The 8,218-nt window shown below is 40.2% G+C and overlaps 1 protein-coding gene across 2 annotated transcripts in view; it reads left to right on the top strand.

Annotated features, from left to right (window-relative positions):
- pappaa (pregnancy-associated plasma protein A, pappalysin 1a) overlaps positions 1-8,218 on the top strand; it is an 88,822-nt gene that overhangs the window by 1,353 nt on the left and 79,251 nt on the right. The gene's annotated exons all lie outside the window — the stretch shown is intronic.

Genomic DNA, 8,218 nt, shown 5'->3' with positions numbered 1-8,218 from the left:
CACACACACACACACACACACACACACACACACACACACACACACACACACACACACACACACACCTTCCTCCCCATCACCAAATCGACACCTCTGGATTGGCCACCGGAGTTACACAGGACAGGGCTGAGAGAGCCAGGATTTCCCCTCTTACTGCGCACCAAATGGCGCGCGCGCTTTTATATTGTCGGGGTCTTACAGTCCAAGACATGTGATCGTCACCGTTTCTACTTTAAGATTAGAAATGATTTGTCCACGGGACTACAAAGCCACCAGGTCCCCAGGAGGACTAGGAGGAGGGGGAGCTCGTCATCCTGTGCGCTCCGCTCCGCTCCGCAGCCATGCGTAAAAGGAGCCCCAGCAAAGGCGTTAAAACGGGCACAATTTGTTTTGACCAATGGCGCGTTCGTGCACCACAATCGTTTGATTGGCTCTGTTGTACCTTTCCTTGCCGATAGGGAGCGTTGCAAACACGACACATAGCCTGTGAAGAGAGCTGCCTCTGAACTGAGGTGAACTGAGCTGAACTCCCCAGCCTCAGTCTGCACCGAGACTGTGCCGAACAATACAGGAAAATTTACTCCCTGCCTTATATTTTTTTCTTCTCTTTCCTTTTGTTTTACTTTTTTTTTTAAATTTTATCTGCCAGACTCTCTCAACACCCCCCCCCCCCACCCCTTCCCTTTGGTCACATGAATAGTCGCCAGTGTTTGCGTGTATGCACTGACACGCAAGAATACTTTGAGGTGGTGTTATCCTGTTGGCAAGGCCTTACCCCGCAAAGCCATGAGAGGGTGTTGAGAGGGGGATTTTGTTGTGACCGGAGCGACTCCCAGATTTCACACAGGATGAGCAGGATAACAAGAACATCTGTGCCAGTGCACCTTCGTGTGAAGTTCCACCAACACATTTACAATTAAAAGCCCAGAGTTCCTTAAAGAAATGCATATCATTTGCTGCATTTAGTGCCAGCGTTTCAGACCATCTGCAAAAGCTCCAGAAATGTAAAGCTCAAATCCTGTGAATGACTCTCAGTTACTACTACAAAATTACTAGTAAGTTACTACTACTAAATTTGAACTTATAATCTCTAAAATGGCCCAAGTTATAGTTATTTTTGCATCTGTTAATATCTGTGATAGCCACCTTTTATTGAACTTTCTTCCGAATCAGTTATAGATATTCATCAAAAAAAATCTGAAAATTTCATTAAAAATCTGCTTAGTATTTCCTGAGATATTTTGCTAACAAACAAACTGGAATGACTCTAAAAGTTAATGATCCATTCAGCAATAATCCTGCTCAATGGATCGTACCTGGAGCATTTGTTGTGAATGACTCTCAGCTGTTGTGTTTTGTAAAGTGATCTGGCTGTGGTGACTATCTTTAACTGGGTTGGCTCTAAAAGTGAATAAGCTCTATAATCAATGATTACTTCCTAAAACAATCATAGTATTTCTGGTGGTTCATGAGATATTTTTGTAACAGATTGACACTCACACAAAAAAACATTACTGTCTTCCTTTGCATCTTTGTTGCAGGCAATAATAAAAATCCACAGAAAAATGACTTTATGCTCCACAGGTGTTGTTGACGTTGCTATGCCCAGACCCCCAACCCTGCTGGAGATTATGTATAATCTTATGCATTCATTTTTTTTTAAAGATTTAGTCCCACCACTGTCCCAGAGAAGGGAGCCCAAAGGCGACAAATATTACGATCAAACAAATTCAGACTGGAGCCTAATCTTTTAAATCTAAGTCAGCCCGCAGCAATCCCAGTGCCTCTAAAAATGACCTTGTTTTGATCCCAGCTCTGTGTTGTTTTCAACCGCTTCAAATTCTGTTTACCTCTTCCTTTCTTTTTCATATTTCTTTTTTTTCCTTCCCCTTTGTTGCAAGGATTCCTTGTGGTAATGTTTTATTTTTGGGAAGCGTGCTGAGCTTGGTTTCAACTTTACAAAAGCATGCTTGATCAATTTTGGAGCCCACTCTGGTTTTGAAATGCCTCTCTATTACCCACACAATAATGGATTAGCTTACAAATATGTACCCTACAGTTTGGTAATGTCAGAGATTTGACACTTTTTGAAATCATTTTTTTCTTATTAACATCCTCTTTCAGTTCAGATGTTTTATATTTTAATACTTGAGTCAAAATCACTCAGAATTTGCTGTTAAATTGAGGCGTCATAATTTATTGTTCTGCTTTTATAGACAGTCAAACACTTGCTGATGATCACTTTATCTGCATTTGATCAACAGCGTTTTATCTTAAGTGATAGTTCAGATATTTTGAAATGGGTTTTCGTAGACAAGTTTAGAAACTGATCATATCTTTACCTGCTGCTTGTTAATAAATAGAGAATTTAAATCTGATTAGACGGACAAATTAACAGTTGTACAAACAAGGCCAGTTCCTGCAGTAATTCTCTTTAGTTCTTACCTCCCTTGGGTTATCCATTAATTTGTCATTTCACACAAAAAAAAATCTTTCTGTTTGACCAACTGAGGTTGTTCAGAGGGCTATCTGTAACAGGTAAGATATTAACTGCACATCACCTTTCAACACACCCCAGCTTCAGAAAGAATGGTCATTTTAAAGTCCGCAAATAGATTTGAAAAGGTCAGTTAACCACATGTGTTACACCTGATACTTTATTTATTAGGGAAATGTCGGGGACAGTAAATTGTGACTGGAACACGCTTAACTTTGTGATCAGTATCACGTGTGACCTCATTTTCAACAAAACCTGCAACTTATTTTCTTCAGCAACACCAAGCAGCTCAGCACAGTAGCTTAGAAAACCTTCGAGTCCAGTCCTTCTAAAAAACCAACAAACATCACAACTTAGTTTTTTTCTGTTACTCCCACTCCACCCAACACCACTTCCATCTGCCAAACAACAATACAATCAATCGTTATTAAAAAATGCAGTCAAAGAAAGCCTTGTTTATAGGCTTTGTCTAATGTCCTTTGTGCCATTTTTCATTAAAATTAACTAGAACTCAGATTTCGTATTGTCATCAATGCAGTTGAAAACTTGAATCAAAACACTACCACTGCCATGTTTCACTGTTCTGAAACAATTTCTTTCTTTTTACAAATCTGCAGTTGTGCAAGAAAAGCAACACTAGTGCTGTCTTTTGTTTGTGGATTCATAAAAAAAGAGCATTTTCATCTCAATCCAAGTTTTCGTTGTTTACACGTTACTCTGAGTTCCTTCAGTTCTCCTGCTCTCAAAGATTTTTGTTAGTCAAACACTTCTTGGTGAGCTTTGCGCATCATTCCTCTGCGGGTTTGAAGAGTTCAAATGGTTTTGTATTGTTTTTCCTCAGAGTAAATTCCATGTTAACAAACAGTTTAGTTGTTCGAGCCATGATGCAGATCAGCAAAGGTGTTTTATGATCGTCGGACATTGAAAATTCTTACCATAAAACGGGACGGCCATTCATGCCTGACTAAATATGCTGACAACTAAAAAAAGACACATATACAGTGGGGAAAATAAGTATTTAGTCAGTCACCAATTGTGCAAGTTCTCCCACTTAAAAAGATGAAAGAGGCCTGTAATTGACATCATAGGTAGACCTCAACTATGAGAGACAAAATGTGAAAAAAATTTGAGAAAATCATTTTGTCTGACTTTTAAAGAATTTTTTTGCAAATAATGGTGGAAAATAAGTATTTGGTCAATAACAAAAGTTCATCTTAATACTTTGTTGTGTATCCTTTGTTGGCAATGACAAGGTCAAACGTTTTCTGTAAGTCTTCACAAGGTTGGCACACACTGTTGCTGGTATGTTGGCCCATTCCTCCATGCAGATCTCCTCTAGAGCAGAGATGTTTTGGGGCTGCCGGCGGGCAACACGGTCTTTCAACTCCCTCCAAAGGTTTTCGATGGGGTTGAGATCGGGAGACTGGCTAGGCCACTCCAGGACTTTGAAATGTTTCTTACGAAGCCACTCCTTTGTTGCCCTGGCAGTGTGCTTGGGATCATTGTCATGCTGAAAGACCCAGCCACGTTTCATCTTCATTGCCCTTGCTGATGGAAGGAGGTTTGCACCCAAAATCTCACAATACATGGCCCCATTCATTCTTTCATGTACACRGACCAGTCGTCCTGGTCCCTTTGCAGAGAAACAGACCCAAAGCATGATGTTGCCACCCCCATGCTTCACAGTTGGTATGGTGTTCTTTGGATGCAACTCCGCATTCACTTTCCTACAAACACGACGAGTTGTGTTTTTACCAAATAGTTCTACTTTGGTTTCATCTGACCATATGACATTCTCCCAATACTCTTCTGGAACATCCAAATGCTCTCTAGCAAACTTCAGACGTGCCTGGATATGGACTGGCTCAAGCAGGGGGACACGTCTGGCACTGCAAGATCTGAGTCCCTGGCGTCGTAGTGTGTTGCTGATGGTAGCCTTTATAACATTGGTCCCAGCTTTCTGCAGGTCAGTCACTAGATCCCCCCTTGTGGTTCTGGGATTTTTCCTCACCGTTCTTGTGATCATTTTGACCCCACGGGCTGAGATCTTGCGTGGAGCCCCAGATCGAGGGAGATTAGTAGTGGTCTTGTATGTCTTCCATTTTCTGATTATCGCTCCCACAGTAGATTTCTTCACACCAAGCTGCTTGCCTATTGCAGATTCAGTCTTCCCAGCCTGGTGCAGGTCTACAATTCGGTTTCTGGTGTCCTCCGACAGCTCTTTCGTCTTCACCATAGTGGAGTTTGGAGTGTGACTGTTTGAGGTTGTGGGCAGGTGTCTTTTATACTGTTAACGACTTCAAACAGGTGCCATTAATACAGGTAATGAGTGGGGGAAAGAGGAGCCTCTTAAAAAAGAAGTTACAGGTCTGTGACAGCCAGAAATCTAGCTTGTTTGTAGGTGACCAAATACTTATTTTCCACCATTATTTGCAAAAAAATTCTTTAAAAGTCAGACAAAATGATTTTCTCAAATTTTTTTTCACATTTTGTCTCTCATAGTTGAGGTCTACCTATGATGTCAATTACAGGCCTCTCTCATCTTTTTAAGTGGGAGAACTTGCACAATTGGTGACTGACTAAATACTTATTTTCCCCACTGTATCTAGATATTTTTTAGAAATTTTAATTTGAAATTTAGTTATGTTTGTCATGTTTTACTCTGATTAAACTCTTTCCTACAAAAATTTTCTAGCCTGCAACAAAACCTAAATTTGGTAACTGTTAACTCTATTTAAGCACTATTTTACAGACAAACTGTAAAAGACGACAAAAGAAATATACATATATTTTTAATTTAATCAACTTCAAACAAATCTATTATTTGATACGCAAACAAAACATAAAACAGCTATTTACTATATTATTAGATAATTCTTTTTATTACACTATAACTGAACTGAAAAATTCCACGATTGTAGTTTTTTCCAGATATCATTGCTGAACACAAGATTTGATCTGCTCAACAGTACGTTGTCATTATAAGATTTCTTTTTTTTAATAATGTGCTGTAGATTTCCAACGGAGGCGACACAGATCTTGTCTGCAGGCAGGCCAGTTGAGCACATTTTGCTATATGTCTATAAAACCAAACTGTTGTAAATTGTGCAGAAATGAGTTCTGGTCTGGCCTTGTCTTAATAAAATAACTGCAGGCCTCCTTGGAAAAGACATAGATCTTATGATAAAGCGCATGTTTCTTTGAAATTCCAGCATGTGTCTCCGAATAGATGATACCTTCTCACATGTGCAAGACACCCGCCTAATGGCTCCATCACTGTCCCGTTTTTTTTTCCACATTTTAATATCAGCTTTAGTAATTCTTTTTATCTTTGTAACATTGAACCGGATGTCCTTGTTTTCCCCCAAAGCGTGGACTTATCCTAACACAGAACACGTGTCCTCTTCCTTTCACCCCGTTTGTTAAAATATGATACTTGGAGAATTTGGTGTTGATTCTGTGCAGAGTTGAGATGTGGCTGCTGTCTTGGATTAAAGAGTGTCAGCTTATATTTCTTGCTGCGGAGGATGCAGGGTGACAGGGGGGTTTCCCGGATACTCCTGAGCCAGTGTGACTATATTGATCAAGGTGGCCTGATGGGTTTTCATGCAGTGAGGCCAGAAAGCTCAAACGTCACATAGATCCTACTGAGGGGTTGGTCTTTATGCATATTTTCCTAGAATTTACAGTCAGGTTCATAAATATTGGGACATCGACACTGTCATGGACTAATTATTTATATCTGTTTCACCTTGACACTGTCCATCACTCATTTCTTTCTGATGGCTCATTTCGGCTCGTAGTCTGTTTGTTTCCGGACGTCAGGACTCCGCAACGGACTGAACGCTCTTGTTTGATAACAGACTCTTTGAGCTAGGAGCCCTGTCATAGGCTGGACAGTATATTTGGCAATCTGTGATTGGTTGTAAACTGTCACATGGTGTTAACATATTTGTTATATTACTGGCTGTTTTCTGCTGACCGGTCAGTTACAATCATGCAGAACTTCCTGATTCAGTTCTGTTTGTTTGTCGCTCATAATTAAATCATATTTGATTATCATACACGCAGACTTTTCTAGCATTATTCCAATGTGTTTCTGCTTTTTGCGACGACAGACAGAATTTTCATCTTTTTGGCTGTGATGGACTTGCGACCTGTCCAGGGTGTACCCCGCCCCTCGCACTGTGACTGCTGGATATGGGCACCAGTGACCCACGCAACCCTGAAAAGGAAGAAGCGTGTACAGAAAATGGATGGATGGATGGATGGCTGTAAACACAACCACAATGGATTTTAAATTAAACAAACAAGATGTACCTTAACTGCTGACTTTTAGCGTTAAAGAATTTGAAAGTATGTACATCCAAACTGAGTGAAACAATATACAAGTGACAACAGTTTATATACTGTACGTACCTCCTACTTTTTAAGGGACCAAAAGAAATGGAACAAAATGCCCATGTGTTTCAAACTCCAGGCTGCGATAGACTGCAAAGGAGTTGCAACCAAATATTACAAAGTGAAAGTTTAATTAATTTTTCCCATTACTTTTGGTCCCTTAAGAAGTGAGATGCACATCTAAAACTGTTGTGATTCATACACCGTTCACCCGATTTGGATGCACATACTTACAAACTGAATCTTACGACTTTCAGTATCTTGTTGGTTTCTTTTCAAATCTATCCTGGTGATGTTTAGAGCCGAAAAGATGAGTTGTGTTGATGTTCCATTATTCATGGACCTTTTGAAAGACTTACTTTTCTTTGCAAACTTGCACTGATAATAAAATCTATTTGAAAACATTGATTGATCTCTGATAAAAGTTGGTTTAAAATTGAGAGCAGTGATCTATGCTTACTTGGAAAGACTAAAAGCTCCAAAAGGAGGCACCTAGAAGGCATCCTAGTCAGATGCGTTAACCACCTCAGCTGATTCCTTTAATACAGAGGAGTCTGCTCTACTTCAAACTCTTTGTCCACCTTATCTTCAAGGCTGAGAATGGCCACTCCATGAAGGGTAAACTCGTTTCGTCTGCTTGAACCTGGGATCTTGTTCTTTTGGTCACATCTCATGACCGTAGGTGAGGGTTGGAATGTAGACTGGCAAGTAAATTGGGAACATTGCTCTAAGGCTCAGTTCCTTTTTCACCTCCACCAACCAGTGGTCAGATTTATAAAGGATTGCTTGGAAACCATACTAAAAATGAACGTACGGCCAAAAGGCGAAAATGGCGTATGGCCAAAAAAAATTCAGATTTATAAAACCGTGCGTACGCACGTTTCTGCGCACCTTTCATTTATAAATCACAGCCGCATGTCAGAGTTTGCGCTCAAGGTCCCGCCTCAGGTTCTACCCTCTACACGCCCACACTCAACCATAAACAATCAATGCAAAGTACCTCATGAATGTTAAGATGYATTTAAATCAGTCAGCTGATAAAAAGCGATTGGCTCAGACGCACTCCGTCGTGCGTCTGGAGGATGACAGGTGCTGACAGCTGCTCACGTGAACAGGATGTCTGTAACTGATAGATTTTCCCTGATTTTGCAGGTTTACAGACGTTTAGAACAATCTAATGGTTTTTGATCAAAAACTCAGCTTCAAATTTATTTTCTCTCAGAACCTGCAGGACGATAAAACAATAAATAAAATTAAGTAAGTCAGATAAACTTAGAAATAATTTCTCCACTCATCTCCCCCTCCTCTGTTATTTGCAGC

This window comes from Austrofundulus limnaeus, unplaced genomic scaffold (assembly GCF_001266775.1).
Source record: "Austrofundulus limnaeus strain Quisiro unplaced genomic scaffold, Austrofundulus_limnaeus-1.0 Scaffold57, whole genome shotgun sequence".
In the NCBI taxonomy this organism is placed as follows: Eukaryota; Metazoa; Chordata; class Actinopteri; order Cyprinodontiformes; family Rivulidae; genus Austrofundulus; species Austrofundulus limnaeus.
This window is presented reverse-complemented; position numbering and strand designations above follow the sequence as displayed.